The sequence below is a fragment of the Cydia splendana genome, chromosome Z, assembly GCF_910591565.1.
Source record: "Cydia splendana chromosome Z, ilCydSple1.2, whole genome shotgun sequence".
Taxonomy (NCBI): domain Eukaryota; kingdom Metazoa; phylum Arthropoda; class Insecta; order Lepidoptera; family Tortricidae; genus Cydia; species Cydia splendana.
The window spans coordinates 3,869,094-3,889,389 of NC_085987.1; the positions used below are offsets into that span (position 1 = coordinate 3,869,094).

A 20,296-nucleotide genomic window follows, 5' to 3' on the forward strand; every position below is an offset into this window, starting at 1 on the left:
TCACTCACCGTGCGTGACCAACGTTCGCGGCGCTCTAATTGTTCTGTTTTCGTTCGTAAATACGCGTTGATGTTATTGCCAATGATATCGTTAAATTCATCACCGAATAATTCTAGAGGTCATTCTCGGACTTTCAAAACTGGCATAACACACAATAAATAAGAGCTTCTTTTTCGATTTCATACACCGCTTTTTGTCCACTCCATCTTAAGTATCCGCTAAACTTTTTATTTTTATACTTAGGTAATACTAAAATGATAGTTATATTGCCCCAATATGTCGGTCCGATCTGTCTGATCTGTCATTCCAGAGAGTGGCCCTAAAATACGTAAGACAAAGATTTTTATTGTGCACTACAGTGATCAGCCCCGGCTTCGTACGGGTAAACCTTAACATAATATTATACACCTAAACCTTCCTCAAGAATCACTGTATTGATAAGTGAAAACCGCATGAAAATCCGTTTCGTAGTTTTTGAGTTTATCGCGAATAGATAGGCACGGCGGGGGGGTGCGTAACGGTCCATATAACAACTTTTGATATATTTTTAGTCGATATAACGATTGAGGGACATAATGCACTTTTGCTATAACAATACATGGTATATTCTTAGAGAGTCTAATTATCGTCAAGTATAATGAACTTGTAATATAACAACTTTTAATCTAACATTAACAGCGTATAACGTATATGTGATATAATTATGTTCGATATAACGCTCAGTTGGCATAATGTAGTACTGGTATAATTTTTAATATTTACTACTATTATAACAACCTACGTATTCGAACTTAAGGCAGGTCTCAGTTAGGTACGACGACGAGCGAAGCGAGGAGGAGTGTTAGGTAGAACTGCGACCCTACAGCGCGCGAGCCGAGTGAGCGAAGCAAGCGTGCCGCGGTAGCGGCCGGCGAAGCGCCAGAACCGACTTTTTTATTACTTTACTTTTACTGACAAACCTCAATTTATTTTTATACATTTGAATACAATGTTCCATAAATACTTATAACAAATATTCATTATATCCAGTAAACGTTATATCGAATAGCTTTTATATCGATAAAACATTATACCCCATGAAAATAGTTATTTTGTTGTTATATCAAAAGTTCATTATACCGCTTAAGTGATTATACACCATGAAAATATATCAAAAGTTGTTATATCTTATGAAAATATATCGGATCATTACACACCCCGGCGGGGGACTTTGTTTATAAGGTGTAGTCTAGTATATGTATTAAAGCCGCGAAAGTTATATAGGTACCTATGTTATATCTACATGCCCATATTTAGTTTTACTTATGGGCGTAAGTATGTGACGTATTTTTATAAACAGACGTTCTATATCGATTAACTATAGGTACGTTACTCCTTACAATTTAATGCTGACAATATCTGGGAGACCGAGCTTTGCTCGAAAAATACATAAAAACACAAAAATGCGCGTTTCCCCGGAGATAAGACCTAGCTAGATCGATTTATCGCCCCCGAAAACCCCCATATAGCAAATTTCATCGAAATCGTTAGAGCCGTTTCCGAGATCCCCGAAATATATATATATATATATATATACACCGTGTTTTTATTGAATTCCGTTAACTTCGGGGTATAGTTAAGTACGTTTATAAGAACTAAATGGCATAGTTAATTTTCAAAAAAATATATATTTGTGTTTTCTTTTTTGTTTTTTTTTTGTTTAAAAAGTAATTAAATGTAGCATATAGCGTTGTTGTAACACGGGCATTACATTTAACTCAACCAAACAATTGAAGTCTGTGACATATCAATGTCATTTCGTACATCAATCGACCGAGATTGTACTTAAGTTTAGTAGCAAATGTATGAACTCATTCTAAACACTAATCAATATGTAAGCCGGCCCTAAGGCAAGTGTACACGCTTGTAGAGGCCTTATAGGAAAAAAATAAATTATGGATTATCTCCGAAATGAACTTAATTAGAACATCGGTGTCTTTGAGAAAGTTACTTGATTTAAGCTCAGGAATGCACCCTTGAAATTAACGGAAATCAAAAAAAACACGGTGTATATATATAAACAAGAATTGCTCGCTCGTTTAAAGGTACCTATTAGATAGATACATAAGTACGCCCTTTTCTCAGTACGGGCAGTACGGCACTTACGCCAGTAGTTTCTAGTACAAGGATGTTAGGACAATATATTGGTACAAGACCAGAGCACCTTTTAACCTACTTTATAAGTGAGTCAAGACCGTGAATGAGTTTATTTTATGGCAATTTTAATTGACAGGAAAAGACTACGAATCATATTCCTGCTTAGTAAGTTATATTATATTATGAGTATTAGTTGATACATGCTCGTCTGTATTTCATTCAACAGCGTGACGTGACGTACGTTTGCGTTAAGTGTCTTTTGTACGGGAATTTGAGTTTCCAAAACGTCCCGCTTGGCGCGCTGTTCAAAATCCCAAACAAAAATGGACATGGCGCAAACGCGAATGCTCGTCACGCTATTGAATGAAATTACTAGGGGTTCTGGCAAATACTACCGTTACCTATAGTCTGTATTAGAGATGCACCGGATATTCGGTTACTATCCGGTATATCCTATCCGTCCAATATTTTAATATCCGGCCGGATACCGGATAGCGACCTACTATCCGGCCGGATACTGGATAGTAACATTGCTTGATTTCGGAGTAAACAAATTGGATCTAAAAAAAGTCACGTTCATAATAGTACCCGTTTATTATATTAAAACAATTTAACATTCCACTCACTTGCACGTAGGGTTGCCAGATTTAAAGGCGCTATTATCGGGAAACAATATAAATTTTTCGGGATTTTGGGACTTAAGTCGGGAAAAAAAAACATTCAATTTAAAGTAAGTGTATATTAAAAACAACGATATTTTACATTATTGGCACTACGTTCGTCGCTCGCTCGACGACAGTCCGGAACTTGAAATTATTGTTTTATAACGTGAAGCTGTTTTTCGGGACAATTTTCACTTTGTCGGGAATCGGGAACACATGCTAAAAATCGGGAGAATCCCGCCAAATCCCGACGATCTGGCAACCCTACTTGCACGCTCACTCATTTTGAACCCAGATATGAGTCCGCGCGAACATTACTACGAAACATTTCAAAACCTGCTCAATGCGCACCTGAAGAACCGAAATGTAGGTATAGTTCCGCCGGCCGAATATTCGGCGGCCGGATACCGAATAACGGCCGATGGTCAGGCCGAATATCCGGTATCCGGTATCCGGCCAAACAACTATCCGTTGCATCTCTAGTCTGTATCTTTAGATATTTAAATAAAAGTAAACAAAATCTACCCTCAAATGGCTCCTTAAGCCAGTTGACTGTAGATGAAACCATTACATGATCAAATAACGTAGGTTAAAGTCAGGTCGTTCAATGACTGATCCAGGCGGTTTTGTATTAGGTTGGTTAACCAATAAATGTTATAACTACCCGAAAATGTACAAATTGTTTGTTTACTTTTATTTAAATACCTAAAGATACAGAGTATAATAATCGATTTTGGTTTTAGTATAAAAAAATTTAGTAATTTGCTTAAAATCATAACCTTCATTGGTGGAAACTTGGATATAAATTATTTTGTATACAAACCACATTTTATCCACTTAGCGCATAAAATAGCGAGATAATTACGTAAAGGAAAGTCTTATTTCGTGTTAAATGCTTACTTACAAATATACATGCATTATAACCAGCAAACAATGTAAAACAAATTCTATTCAACTGTCATACTCTCGCTGTCATAATTATGCTGTCAAATTGCTTTCACGATGGTGTGATAATGTGATATTCTAGTTCACTAAATTAATGAAAAGATGCACTGAACCATGGTCTAATAAAACATGGTCTTCCATTCCCAGAGTGACACGGGCCTACGTCACAATAACATTGCCACTTTATTTCAACATAACATGTTACATGGGTACATTATACCTATGGTTAATAAGTTAAAATATTTCTTTATAATTTTATAATTTTCATTTATATGTATTTTAGCTTAAATTTTACAATAACACGTCATTTTTAATTACTCGTTAGCAATATCTTCCGATTCACGAAAGAAATTTCAGACTTTCGGGTAATTCTGTTTATACTACTGGCAACACAGGATAGCGCTGTGCACATTTGACAATTCGGATCTAGATAACTTCATGCCCTGACCGTCGTCCTTGTCGAACGCGTGTTAATTGTTATTTCCTTCTCGCTCAGTGTCAGCAGTCGCAGTGTTTTCCAAACTTTTCACATCGTAAGCTTGGTAATTAATGTGTAACTGTGAATTAGTTTTTTAAACGTTTGTCTTGTATAGATAAATAAAGTTTAATTTAATACATTAGATTTGTTTTATTTTACTATGTTTCTACATGAATAACTTAAAATTAATGCCGTTAAAATAATTTTCCCCGTTGGTTAAAATTCTCCCACATTTCAAAGTTTGAGAACCTGTAAACAGCATGATGACGTAGGCGCGTGTCAGTTAGGTCATACGCGAATCTCGGAATGGAGTACAGTCGCCATCAGATATATCGGAGCGGCCAAGGTGTTCACAATATCTGAACACGCGCTCTAACGCCCTGACAATAGAGGCGTGTTCCGATATTTGTGAGCACCTTGGCCGCTCCGATATATCTGATGGCGACTGTACCAGGCGGAGTATATTATTATACCATGCACTGAACTATGGTCTGTATCTTTAGGTATTTAAAAAAAGTAAACAAACAATTTGTAAATTTTCCGGTAGTTAAAACATTGGTTAACCGACCAAATACAAAACCGCCTGGATCAGTCACTGAATGACCTGACTTTGACCTACATTATTTGATCATGTAATGTTTTCATCTGCCCTCCACTGGTTTAAGGAGCCATTTGAGGGTAGATTTTGTTTACTTTTATTTAAATACCTAAATCAATCTTCATCAGTCCTATTTATAATGAAATGCTTTGACGACCGGTCTGGCGATGTATGGAAAACAAGGAATTTTGTCGGTGAAATATTGCGTTTGTGTATATTATTGCTATACAATTTTTAGGGTTCCGTACCCAAAGGGTAAAACGGGACCCTATTACTAAGACTCCGCTGTCCGTCCGTCCGTCCGTCTGTCACCAGGCTGTATCTCACGAACCGTGATAGCTAGACAGTTGAAATTGAAATTAGCCGCTATAACAACAAATACTAAAAAGTACGGAACCTTCGGTGGGCGAGTCCGACTCGCACTTGTCCGGTTTTTTTTAAACGTAAGGAATCGAATTGGCTCAGGTAGTACTGCAATGTTAGCTATGGACACTTATCAATAAAAACCGGCCAAGTGCGAGTCGGACTCGCGCACGAAGGGTTCCGCGTACCATTACGCAAAAAACGGCAAAAAAAGCACGTTTGTTGTATGGGAGCCCCACTTAAATATTTATTATATTCTGTATTTAGTATTTGGTGTTATAGCGGCAACAGAAATACATCATCTGTGAAAATGTCAAGTGCCTAGCTATTACGGTTCATGAGATACAGCCTGGTGACAGACAAACGGACGGACAGCGGAGTCTTAGTAATAGGGTCCCGTTTTTATCCTAGGTGTACGGAACCCTAAAAAGGCAAATAAATGATGTTATGATTCTGCATGACGTTTGATACTGTGACGCAAGCTAAAACTATATTTGCTTATCGAGTTATCGCACCTTGTTCGGGACTTCACATATTTTTTATTAATCTCGATCATGTTTAATATATCTTGATCTTCCTTGATCATTACAATAATTATGTGGAACGAATGATAGGGTTTTATTACCTACATGTATAATAACATTTCAGAATTACTGTGCTTTTATTGGAAAAATAATAACTTAGGTCGTGTAAAATATTACGTACAAGTATTCTACTCGGCCATTTGATACCTACTGTACAACCATGTTAAAACCAGCCAGGTACAAGCGTTTGTTTTCTTTAGTTTTTAATCTCATTTGACCAGTTTTGCAATTGAGTTAAATGCTGGCTGGTAACGAAATACCCCAGTAATTATTAAAAAAACATTCGGCCTGTTCTCGCAGTTTACCCAATTTGACGAGAGATGGCGCTGCTTCTTCGAAGGGTTTTTCTAGAACACGCGAACGATGTGTAGTCGTAGATTCCATAAGTAATTTGAACGAATTAGCGACGGATGAAGATGTGTATGTGTTTTTTGGGAAACGATTAACCTTAACCCGTGGTTCGATCGTTTTAATAGATATATAGAAAATATAGAGTATTTTATTAACTTTATTAATTAATCTAATCTTGATGTATTACATTTCACATCTCATTTATTGGTTTTACAGTACATATGGTGCTACTTTACCGCACTAGTGCGATAATTAGCACATTACGCAGCTATGTAGAAAATTTAAAGTGCCATGGCCAACTGTAAAACGTTGTACGATACATGTGCGAATAGGTAATTCGCACTTGTATCGTAATGTACTAAAATGTATGAGAAACTTATCACTACACCTTATAAAACAAAGTCCCCCCCCCCGCATGTTTGCATGTCTATATTACAAAAACTACTGTACGGATTTTCATGCGGTTTTCACCTAATATCAATAGAGTGATACTTCAGGAAGGTTTAGGTGTATAATTTGTTAACCCGTTCGAAGCCGAGGCGGGTCGCTAGATATCAATAAGAATACTTATAGTTTGTCAATGGACTGTCTCATTTCAATCATTGAAAGAGATAATCATGCTATCTTTGTCTTATCTTACACTAGTACTAGCACCCAAAAGAAAAGGATGAGTATAGTTTTCCTGGTTCTTACTGACTGACAAATTGGTTTGACCAACTATACCTAATTTGCCCCATTTGGGCTATCACATGGTCCAAAAGAATAAAAAATACTAGTAGCATTGCCGCGTTACATATTTTGTGTTATTTATCCTGCATTGTGATAAGATAATTAGTTATACATATAGACAGTAAAAACTAAAAATAAAAACACATACCTCCCCTGTTCATTCAGGTACACATGTAATTAAACACATCCAATTTGCACTAAAGCCTTACTACGTATTATTCTAGTTTTTAGGGTTCCGTACCCAAAGGGTAAAACGGGACCCTATTACTAAGACTCCGCTGTCCGTCCGTCTGTCACCAGGCTGTATCTCACGAACCGTGATAGCTAGGCAGTTGAAATTTTCACAGATGATGTATTTCTGTTGCCGCTATAACAACAAATACTAAAAACAGAATAAAATAAAGATTTAAGTGGGGCTCCCATACAACAAACGTGCTTTTTGACCGAAGTTAAGCAACGTCGGGCGGGGTCAGTACTTGGATGGCTGACCGTTTTTTTTGCCGTTTTTTGCATTATGGTACGGAACCCTTCGTGCGCGAGTCCGACTCGCACTTGCCCGGTTTTTTTTTAATAAGGCTGGGACGAGTTTTTATGCTTCGACAACAATTACAATTAATAGCTTAATTGTTTGTTTTTATCGAGCTCATTGTATGTGTAGTGTTCACAGAGATATAATTAAAGAAAATTGGCTATAACTAGAGAGCCTAGCTATAGAGTCTGTGCGGAAAGAGAAGAGTCGTGGAATGTTTGGGGCCGAATTCATGCCACGACTCTTCTCTTTCCGAACAGACTCTAGTATTTTTGAAACAGCTTTGGTACGGTGACAGATGAGATTTTGCATTACAGTACGATTTATCGACTTCTTACGCTCCATGGACCTAGAATACTACGGACGTAGTTTTGCTAAGACAAAAACTGTGATTCCATCATCCTCCACTTTCCTAGTATTTACGCGTGACACACACACATTGACAGTTATCTCAATGCCCTCATCCACCAATTTGCCGTCAGACGGATCGAAACGTCAGTGAAGTAAATTTGTCCAAGAAAAATGTAAAATATGCCGGCATGCGTAGTTAAATCCTGCAAGAATTGTATAGTTGAATTATCGAGAAGATGGAATTGCATTTGTAGTGGTTGTATGCTGATAGTACAAGAAAATAGAAAATTCAAATATAGAATGCCTGTAAACAAACAATACTACTACATATGCAATTCCACGCTCTCGATGATTCAACTATACCGATCGAAAGAAAAAAGTGACGGAATCACTTTTCATAGCTAATTTTATCAATTATCGTGGTATAGTACATAAAATCTCCATATTTCATTGTTTATAAATACGAAACAGAAGTGTGACCAGTAAGTTGAATAGGGTAATTTCCCGAAAGTAGGGTAATTGATGCCCTTCTTATTAAATCATTATGTATATATGAGATCATTTAGGCTATTTAGGTAAATAGCTAAATTATTGATTTTGCATTTCAAACTAGGTCGGTATTGTAATTTCCCGATAGTAAGGAGATTAAAAAACTTAACGTTTACATGAATAATGTTTTATAGTTAACGTTTATTTGTTATGTAAGGTAAACATACGCGGTCCAGTGATTTTTTTGCCGTTTTCAGCGTAATGGTACGGAACCCTTCGTGCGCGAGTCGAGTCCGACTCGCACTTGGCCGGTTTTTTAAATGCCTTCTCTTTTTGGCACTTTACAAAAACTTGGCACGCCACGAGGAACAAACGGCCAGAATTCGGCACAGTGTCTGCCAAATGTCTAGCTCAGACAATATAATAGGCACTTATCGGGTAGATTCTGTCAAATAATAGGGTATTCTCCCATTACTCAAATCTGTTACTTTTTTAGACCTGACTCAACGATTTGCTAATATGGAATTTATATGAAACATTACACAATGACGTCACGGTCAACTCACCTACTTTTTATATTTCTATCCGATTTATTAAATATAACTTGTGTTTAAAAGTACATAACTGCTTGGTGTCTATGTTTTTCTAACAATTATCTGGTGCTTTATTTCATGCATGCTGGTGTGAAATAATTTATTTAAAAAAATTTAAATACAGTCAAATACCCTATTGAACTCGCGCTTTTTGCTTTTGTATGTCCGGATGTTTTCCTCTACAGGTCGCAATTTTTAACCCATTCTCGTGAAATTTTGTGACCAGATTCTATGATTACAATAGAATTTTTTTGTCCATCCAGTTTTTGGATTTTTTTTCAAAATGCGGATTTTGGCATAAAGGTCAGGTGATGTGTTGTCCTTCGACACCCTTTTGAAGGGGTGCGAGTGGCCTCTTCCGCCTTCCGGCTGCGGAGGCTGTCTCTGGTCGCGCCCCACCTTGTGGGGCGGTCGATCGCACGTCTTTTTGGGGACGGCTGTGTGTCCAGTGTGGGCCAGCTTTTTCGCCGCCGGCCGTTATCCAACCCCGCGACCCCTAGCCTGGTGATACCGTTTGAGCGGGGCCAGGTTTCGGGGCCGCAGAGAAGGCGACCGACAGCTTAGGCTGGCGTAAAGGTCAGGCCATATGGCGCGGCCACACACTCGACGAGTGGTATGGGAAGTAGTGAGGGAAGTATGCAGGGCAGTATGGCAACCGATGACGAGTAGCGCGGCCACACTACGACTCTGCCTACTTCCCATGCCACTCGTCGAGTATGTCGCCGGGGTAATAGACGCTATTGGCGCTTAAGATCGTGAATTCACTGTGATATGATAACGACTCCACGAGCTAAGTATTTTTCACTTTTACGATTTCTAAGCTAAGCTTAACGCAAGGTCTACAGCTCACAGATCGACTAGAAATTGTCGGTCAGTCGGTCAGTTGACGATCGAAAGCCTTTACGTAACAATTTAAAAACAGTTCCACATTGATTAAGATCATTAACATATCAAATGGCACGACCTCTTTAACGAGACCTGAGTGCTACTGTAGGACAATTCACACTTGATCATTGCTCATACGGTTTCAAGGCCAGTTCTATTAAAATCATCAACTAATATTAACATATTAATGTTCTTAAAGATGCAATTATTAATATCTGATCACTAGTGGGAGAAACGCGTCGATATTAGACTGGAATGGCGTCACGACTGGCCATACTCGTATTTCCCGCATACGGCACCTCAAACATGTGAGTTATTTTCAATCAGTACAGACTGACATTCGATTGTCATTTTTGAATTGTCAGCCTGGTAAACAGTGGCGGATTTGCAGTCTTTGCCGCCCTAGGACCCAGGCCCTGTTGCCGCCCCTTTCTCAGCACCCATCATATTGACTACATTTTGAGTTATATTTCTTGTTATCATCAGCAAATTTTTTGGCACAATTTGCCGCCCCTAACATCTTGCCGCCTACTGGGCCTTAGGGCAAATCCGCCGCTGCTGGTAAAGGGTTAAAGTCGGAACTTCAAAGCATGATGATGACTGGCTGGAGAACCTTACGCGGAAAAGTCTTCGTCGTGCTCTACCACCTCCAGCGGACTCGCGTTTTGTGTGCGATCGATGTGGCAAGAAATGCTGCGCTGTTATAAGTACGACTTAGCCATCGACGCCATCGACGGCGATGCGGGACCCCGTAAACCCACAAGCGCCGCAACAAACATGTACAACATATGATGTGGCCAATGGTGATGATGTGAGTTGAAGACCTCGTTAATGGCTCCTCTTCACGTTGGGCCAACACCAACGCCAACGAGGGACGGATTTATGCGTTAGAGGGAGCAAGTGATATTGCTATCTCATTCTACCGCATGGTTGCGTCCCTCGTTGGCGTTGGCGTTGGCCCAACGTGAAGAGGAGCCATAACAGAAAATAGTAAAGCCATAAACTTGCGTCGGAGGAAATGGACATCGCACAGGTTTTTAGCTTTTATCTCAATTATTTTAAAATATACTTTTGTTGAACACTTTGCCCGTCAGGTCCCTCGGCTCACTAATTGCTATTTTATACTTACTAAAATTATGCTGCCTTGCGCCAGATAATTGTTTGATGTATGCAGGGTAACAATAAATAAATAAATAAAAATAAAAAGCCTTTATTGATTCTCTACATGGTACATAAAAAGTTTAAAAAAATGATTTGAATAGTTAAAAAAAATATATATTATTATTTTGTAGAGACCCCTCTTCGGGTGAAGGCCTCCTCCAGACTCAGCCAGTTTTTCCTGTCCTTTGCCTTCTGAGACCAGTCTTGCCCGGCTGTAGCCACGATTTCGTCGAGCCATTTTTCTTTAGCCTTCCCTCTATTCCTTGTCCCCGCAGGGCCCCGCCATTGGGTGGTTATTTTTGCCCACCTGTCTTTATGCATTCGTGCTGTATGGCCACACCATTTCCACTTTAATTTTTGCGCAAATCATAATGCGTCGATTACACCAGTTATTTGCCTTATGTCTTTGCTCCTCTTTCTTTGGATTAATTTTATATTAAGTATGGATCTTTCCATGGCACGTTGGCAGCGTTGTATTTTATTCCGCGCTTGTTGGTTGTATATCCAAGACTGGCACGCATATGTCAAGCTAGGCAGCAGACAGGTATCGAGTACTCTTTTTTTCAGCTTCATTGGCAGACTTGATTTTAAAATTTCTTTGTATTTCCAGAATTCCAGAACAATATACAACTGAAAATAAATAAAAATTAAGCATGTTTTCGTGTTTTTTAGGGTTCCGCACCTCAAAAGGAAAAAACGGAACCCTTATAGGATCACTCGTGCGTCTGTCTGTCTGTCCGACCATTCCCCCCCCCCCCCTTTATCTCTGAAACTACACAAAATAGTAGTTTACCTATAGATGACAGGAAAACCTATTAGAAATGTGCAGTCAAGCGTGAGTCGGACTTATGTACGGAACCCTTGGTACGCGAGTCCGACTCGCACTTGACCAGTTTTTTTCTCTACTGAGGCAATTTCAACCTTTTAAGGTTCAGATCAGAGCCTGGTCTTGCAAATATACCTAGTCTAGTTTCCGTGTGAATAATAGTGTCTAGTTTTTCATGGCATTTGACCATAATTACCTATAATATAACATGTAAAAATTGTACAAAATGGCGGCAATTCAGTCCAGATTTAAAAATTACACGACTCAAGCCTCATCGCCTCTTTAATTCCTGCAAATTCTGCATAAAAATAAGTACAAAAAGATGATGTTATAATTAGGTGGTCATTCATAACATCTTAGTGAGCTCTATAAAGGGTTAAGTAGTTAATGTAACTCCATCTAGCTGTAAGTAGGATAGTATTCTATGTCCATAACTAACTTTAAAATCAGTTCCCGTGAGACTGTTCTCAGCACAGTTAGTTACAAACAAAACCTTTCACACGCCGACAGCCTTGTGCCCTCAACTTAAGGTTCAATTTCGTGTAGCTTGCGTGCAAGATCGGTTGGCTAGGTAACCGTTTGACGACATACATTGGAAAGAAACAGAAACCTCAAAGAAACAGGATAGGACAATGAGGTTGGTTTCCATTTGTGGTTTTTATCGGTCGGTGCAGCCTAGTTGATGTATTACATCGTTAGTAGGTTGGGGTGACGGTTGAAATGAAACGGATGTGTCACATTGGTCGGAGACAATTTACGAGAAGAAATAGGGTTTTTTAAAAAAAACTGTACTTTTACCAATTTACCCACTGGAAAGAATAAAAGTTGGTAGTATGAAAAAATTGAAGTAGTTACTAGAGTCGGATCAAAAAAAGTCTGCAGCGGATTTGATAGCCCACGCAGTGCAAGTGTCATTTATACGTCAGAATTTCATAGAAGTTTGACGTTTAAAATGACACTTTCACTGCGTGGGCTATCAAATCCGCTGCAGACTATTCTTGGCCTGACTCTAGTTTCTGCCCGCGACTTCATGAGTACTTTAACCTCCTAAGTCCTGAGTTCCTTTAGAAAGAACAAATTAAAATCGAATTTTTAATTATAATGGAATAAAAGAAGGTTCCAAATTCAAAACTGAAAAAATGACTCTGGGTCTTAGGAGGCTGATTTAAAAGCAAGATATTTGATTGATCAAATTTTTCTATTTTAAATTGATTATGTAACAAATTGTGTAATCCTTCTTGCGACACATATTTGAACGAAAAATTCCAGACCAGTAGCTCAGGGCCTACCGCGAAAAACAAAAATCTAAATTTCTAATCTGCCTGCACATACTGCCAGAGACGCAGATAAAGATTTAGAATTTCTTTTTTCGCGGTGAAGCCTTAGAACTGAACTAATACATTTTTTACAACAAAGATCAAGCTATGTGTACCTAAATGTACGTATATGTATTGCCGTGTTAGTGTACACTCAAGTGTAAAAATATGGCAGCATAAAAGTAACTCAAAAGTATATCCCATATACCTAGTTCATCGCTGACATAAGATGGGACATATTTTGTACCCTTGACTGTATTAAACAGTGTGCATTGAGATAAACATTTGTGACATTCCACGACGAAAGGTACCTTATGGTGGTCGGCGCTTACGCCATGCGGCGATTCAATTACATACTAATGCGGAACTACGCGACGCGCCATAAGGAACGCCACATTTTAAATAGTAATAGTAGTAGCCTTTATTTCATGCATTTTTGTATTTTTTAAACTTTCATTGTTTTTACAATTTAGTATATTTATTTGCATGTCGCGTGTGCGGAAAAGGCCTCCCCTAGCTGTTAATATGGAAGAGTGATAGAGACATAATGCTTTTCGTTGTCGAAGCGATAGCGATTGTAACCTTGGCTAGGCCGGCAGGCCCATTTACTCTTTTTTATTGCATGTTTATACCAACTGTCTATTCAATATTGCATTTCGACTTCACGTGCCCAACATTCGGAATTCCGTATTTTTTCCGCAAATCCGAACAAACTAAAACGTCGGCCATTGTTGCTCTGTGGCAATGACACTGACATTCAGCCATCGCAAGGTCGGTTTTTTGTCGATCGGCTGTCGTCGCGGCTGTGGGTGTTGGTAGTGTTAGGTACACAGTCACATTCAGTTACGCAAAAAATTGTGTAATGTGTTACGTTTTGTGTTGGGTTTGTTGTGGACGACCGTTTCTCTTCTCTATACAAACGTAGTCCCCATTTTTACAAATACAAATGCAAATGCGTTTATTTCATTACTTTTTACATAAGTTCTTAGGTACCTATAGTATAAGGGTTAGGTAGGTAATTAGTCCATCTTAGGTATAAGGAGTAAGTAGGTAAGTATTAATCTAAACATTGTGCAACAAATTGTGTAAGTAATGAAAAAGGTGCGGGTACAGCTTGCTGAATTTAAACCCGCCCTTAGTCAGCTAATTGAAATGGTATTAAGATTACATAATATTTAAATTATGAAATTCACATAAAAAAAACAAAACATTAGTATTTGACAATAGATTCCTTACGGGGTACTTAATACAGAAACAGTATTTAATAGCATATGTTTCGTGTGGTTAGTATTTACCTAAAAGTTAACTTTATGAACGCATCCCTCACGGATCCTCATTTTTCTCTCTGGATAATGACATTATGGAACATTTTTTTGTAATTTCCCTTTGTTTGATTTTTTATCGATTTTTAGATTATAATAAGAGTTGGAGCGAAAAACATATTCAACACAAATTAAAATCTCCATACGATAATAATAAAAACGAAAGGGCATAGCAGTAAGACCAATTGAAGAAATACGAAGATTTTTCTTAATTTTTGTCATCATAACATTTTAAGTGGGGCTTAATATTTTTTTAAGTCAGGCAGAATCGTTAGGGGCAAAGAAAAAAATCTGGTTTAGAACTTTAGACCTGAAATAATAATACCTAATACACACTTCAAATGTTTTAGAATTTCACTAAGATAATATTGGGAATACAACCCCTGAACCTGAAAATAGGCTATGGATTTTATAACGACTTCAACGCAGACGAGCAGAGGCTAGTCGCATTTACTCGTACGTTCGCCATCAGATATATCGGAGCGGCCAACGCGCTCACAAATACCTGACCACGCCTCTAATGTCAAGGCGTCTCAGATATTTTTGAGCACCGCGGCCGTTCCGATATATCTGATGGCGATTGTACGACGTAATGGCTAAGGTAATATACAAAATCAACATACGTCCGAACATGCAAATATACTGAGCTAAGATGCCTTTGATATGCTAAACATGTTTGTTTTGCCGTCGATCTTAACGATCGGACCATTTCCGTCGAACCGCCATCTTGTAAATTCTGGCTTGTAGCTTGTGACAGTACTGAGACCCTGGGTAAGGGGAATACCTATTTGAGTGAGACAAATTGGCTCATCTCGCGATGTCCCACTTATTCAGGTTTGACTGTATTTTTCGTCACCCGTGCGTGAAACCGCGCCAGCTAGCGGCCCCCAAACGCGGAAAAGCAAGTCGTTAGTGAACTTTTCCACGCAGACTTTGGATGAAATCCACAAGAATGTTGTTTTTATTTACAGTGGCAAAACAAAATTCGGCTCTCTACCATTCTCAGAAAAAATAAAAACACTTTGGGTGAAAGCGTTTTTACATTTGCGTTGCGAAAAGTCAAAATTTATTAGTTTCCGAGATTTCAAGAAAACATTTAAACAAATAATGCGCAGTGAGGCTAAATAAAACCGTTTAAAAATAAAACACTACTACACCTTATAAAACAAAGTCCCCCACCGCATCTGTCTGTCTGTATATATGTTCGCGATAAAGTCAAAACCTACTGAAAGGATATTCATGCGGTTTTCACCTATTAATAGAATGATTCTTGACAAGGTTTAGGTGTATTTGTTATGGTTTTGTGTAACCCGTGCGAAGGCGGAGCGGGTCGCTAGTAATAATACATTGTTGAGCCGATGAACTGAATAATGTTACGGATAATCAATCGCCAACGTAGTCATTAGCAGCAACCAGCATGTAATTAGACAGACAGACGTATCTGCCAGCTGCTTATAGTCCGCCTTTCGCGCCAATTCTATAAATAATGCTTGTTGGTAAACAGATGCGAGTGGGAGTGGACGTTCACGGTCACGCGCGGAGAAAGCACTTTTAAAGACGGAAAATACATTTTAAATTAAATAAAAACCGGCCAACTGCAATTCTGATTCGCGCACGGAGGGTTCCGTACCATTAAAAAAATCACGTTTGTTGTATGGGAACCACAATTGAATATTTTTTTTTGTTTTTAGTATTTGTTGTTATAGCGGCAACAGAAATACATCATCTGTGAAAATTTCAACTATCACGGTTCATGATTTACAGCCTGGTGACAGACAGACGGACAGCGGATTCTTAATAATAGGGTCACGTTTTTACCCTGTGGGTACGGAACCCTAAAAACCAAATGACGTGCAATGAAAACATATTGTAGAATGACAACATATTTTTTGTTAGACATAAGGATTTTCTGTTTTTAACAAGCTTTTATTAGATCGACCTGTATGTAACTAACTGTAATGGAATCTAAGGTAACTAATTTAACCATCTTCCAAGGATCGTAGCGTCATGAAAATTGGCAGCTGTATGTAGTTCTGATGACAATACAATAATATGGTACTGTCGAACTGATCTGATGATGGAGACAGGAGGTGGCCATAGGAACTCTGCGATGAAACAACGCAACCTAATTGTGTTAGGGGTTTTTAGAATTGTCTCGATGAGTATTAGTTGTCTGTCGTAAGAAAAGTACAGTCAGCGATAAAAGCTTGTACCAAAAATGAAATTTTTGCCAAAAACTTATTAGACGATCACGATTATTTGTTCTAACACAAATTTATGAGACGGTGAAAATCTCGGGAAAAAGCGGCCGCTTATATCAGTTGGCCCACGGTTTAAAATGACTCATGTTAATAAAAATAAGTTGTAGGTGAAAAACCATGGTGATGTAATGTAAAATGGTATAGCCTCGTGCAGACCACAATACAAAAAAAATCTAGCTATACTTCGTGCATTGTTATTTACGTTATTTGACACATTATGACTGACGTATATAGAGATGTAACTAACCCAAATCGATTGTCACAGCAAGCGATTACGATTGGATGGCACCTAGACTGAGGTATCGAATGAATTTTTATTTGAGATTTAAATAAAGCTACATTATATGGTTTTCCCGCTAGGTAAATGCATTTAATACACCGACCGAGTAGGTCGCACCCATCGTCAAAATCGAAACTAACTGGGGATCTATTTTAAAGTTTATTTATGTTATTTCTGTGTCACATTTGTTGTCTGTTAGGTGACGATAAATATATCCATATTTACAGTTAATTATCCACCTTTTCCTTATTTTTATTAAAAGAAAAATGAAAAATTCATATCGATTTACTTAGACGACTACCGATTCATAACGATGGTGTCCGGCCAACCCTAAATTAAAAAAAAAAGACGTAGAACGTAAACGTTCACAGTGCAATTGTCTTCCTTTGTAATTTCGATGTGCAAGACAGTTACGTTGTATTGCTGTTGTGAGTGACATGTGTCAAATAACGCAAATAACAATGCACGGAGTATAATAAGGAAGTTTGAATCTTCTTTAATGAAGATTGACATTCTATCGAAACGGAGTGTACAATGTACATCCTACTACATTGGGCGACGCGAGATTAGAATACAACTCCGCTTGACAACTAATCCCAGGAATTGACGTAGGCACTAGTTTTTATGGAAGCGACTGCCATCTGACCTTCCAACCCAGAGGGGAAACCTTATTGGGATTAGTCCGGTTTCTTCACGATACCTCCGGATTGCAAGTCGCGCGCCCTAACCGCTAGGCCACCAGCGCTTCTATGATAATATGCTGCGCGTTTATCATAATATATGTGTGTAGATAAATATTTTATCATCGCTGTAACTACCACAGTATAAAAGCGGTTTATGTCAAAGATACAACTGTAAATTATGTAAATATCTTCTATTTACATTCCTTCTTCGGGACAAATTGTCTGATTACAATATTATTAATTATGCTAATTACGTATATAAGCATAGTTTATGAGTATTAATAACAACAAGATACAAGACATACAAGTATGCAAACTAGAGTCGGACCAAGCTAGATCTACATGGTATTTCCAATGACAGAGTATGCAAATGGCATAAGAAATGTCAAATTTCTTTGAAAATAACTGTTTATAACGACATTTTGACACTTTGTTCTGTCAAATAAAAGTCAGTGCTGAGTTAGCTTAGACGAAGATACGTAGATATTTATTTTGTTCATTAATGTTGTTTAAACTTTAAAGTGATTGATAGCTTATTACCTATAAACTAACGGGTAAGTGAGCAGCTAATGAAGAATTAATCTTGAAATGAAATTCATTTAACTATTCTTTACTTGGTCAACACCCGTCAATCCATCCTGGCTATTTGTAAATACCAGGGGAGCGATTTTTGAATTTCGATCGCTCGATTTCCTCACTCGAAAATCCGTCGAAAACGGCGAAATGCTAATTTTTGAAATACGAGCGATAGAAATTGGGAATCGAGTGGTATTGACCACTCGTTTTCAATTCTATTAGTAGAATTTAAATGCGTAGTATTTGGAGATATTATTGAACGAAATACACGAAATCGAGCGATCTAAATTCGAAAATCGGCCCCCAGGCCCCAATTTCACATCGGTGACAGGTGCGACAATTGTAAAACATCACTGTTGCTGACGTCACAGGCATCCATGGGATACGATTACCACTTACCATCGGGCGGGCCGTATTCCTGTTTGCCACCATCATTGTATTACTTAGCATAATTGTCATAAACTTAGCAAGAGAAATATCTGTTTTTTTCCGATATAATAAAGTTTTTTTTAATAATACTATGATGGTGGCAAACAGGAATACGGCCCGCCCGATGGTAAGCGGTAACCGTAGCCCATGGATGCCTGTGACGTCACCAACAGTGATGTTTTACAATTGTCGCACCTGTCACCGATGTGAAATTGGGGCCAGCTATCACTTACCTGTTTTAACTAAAAGCGACTACCGAACAATATCATACTCTACGAGCACACTTTTGACACATGCGAAATAATCATAAATTTTATGGAAGCCATTTTTAAAAGTAGAAGAATCTATCGTAGAATTATTCACTTTAAAAATATCAAATAGTAACACAAACAGTCAAACATACACCAAATCCGTGTCCGTCCGAGCGTTAAACGTGTTTCTATTTAGTGCTTGTTATATATCATTAGCGACTCTGTAATGTATGGTGTTGTGATCTGCGCTCATGCAAAACATTACTACGATGAAATCATGACCCCATATAAAATAAACATTCAAGCCCGATAAAATAACTATAATCTAGTAACAACAAGGGGCCTTGTTAATTGACTAACGTTTATAGAAAACGCCAGTCAACTGAAATAAAGTATGGAAATGATGATTTGAGTTGCCGTCACATCTGTCATATCGATACACGTTTAATTTATGTTTATCGATAAGTTATAGTCATCTTGAGTAAGACCCTAGGTGGACTGAACGACTATTGTTCTCTTTTGGAACTAAAATAGTGCTAATCTATAATCAGCTGGTCTATAGCAGAAGGTAAACAGGTTTCGTAATAGTTTTATAAGTAAAATCCCAAATTCAGATTTTAGATTGAAAACAGTCTATCTATATGTTTTTGTATAGAAACTTTTTAGTTTTTGACAAAGGTTTTTGCGGATGGTTGGTCCTACAATAGTCGTTGAAGATAACTTACAAGTAATAACCCAAGAATATATCTAGGTTGATTTAAATATGAAAAAGATTATATGTAAAAGCAAGTACATTTCAGCAGTAACTGTTTTATGTTTCCGAATAGTTAGCCCCACTAAAATTGTTGAAGTAAAAAAGTAGAATCCTAAAAATATCTCTATGTTGATGTAGAATTTAGATTAATCAGGCTATATATAAAAGCATTAACGTTTCTCCAATATGGCCGAACCCTTAAACGGTGCGTAATCACTTAGCACACAGTTTATGCAATGCTAAAAATAGCCCCGCTCCTTAACTGGCTTGGAATGCTGCAATGGTTTTTGTAGGACCAAGATGACCGCTGGCCTCAATGCGTCCTATAGGAGAGTTTGTTCACCTTATGATTGCGGCTAGCGACCGACGTATGCTAAAACAGCTTGTTTTTATAGCTCTTATATGTTGGTACTTACTACTGTTTCCGTTTGGTATATTTGATAAGTGAAATGCAAGGTTACCTACTTAGTTGATAATAAAGTAGTGGCCCCATTCGAGATCCCTGAGGAACTCCGAATGAAAATTATATTACTCTCGAATCAAAACACTTTTAAGCAAATAAAATAATTCGAGGTCATTTTTGCAAATATGTTTCGTAAATTTCAAAAACAACGCTTGTTGTTTACAAGATCAAACGGCTTGTTAAAATCAGTGTACGAGTATTGTGACTCGGCAACGCTACTTTTATATGCGGCTTTCTATGCGGCGAACCGGGAGAAGGGTCCCTATGCACATGGAGCACCC

The 20,296-nt window shown here is 38.0% G+C and overlaps 1 protein-coding gene across 2 annotated transcripts in view; it reads left to right on the plus strand.

Moving 5' to 3' along the window:
- Positions 1–20,296, plus strand: part of LOC134804290 (uncharacterized) — a 78,974-nt gene that overhangs the window by 3,269 nt on the left and 55,409 nt on the right. The gene's annotated exons all lie outside the window — the stretch shown is intronic.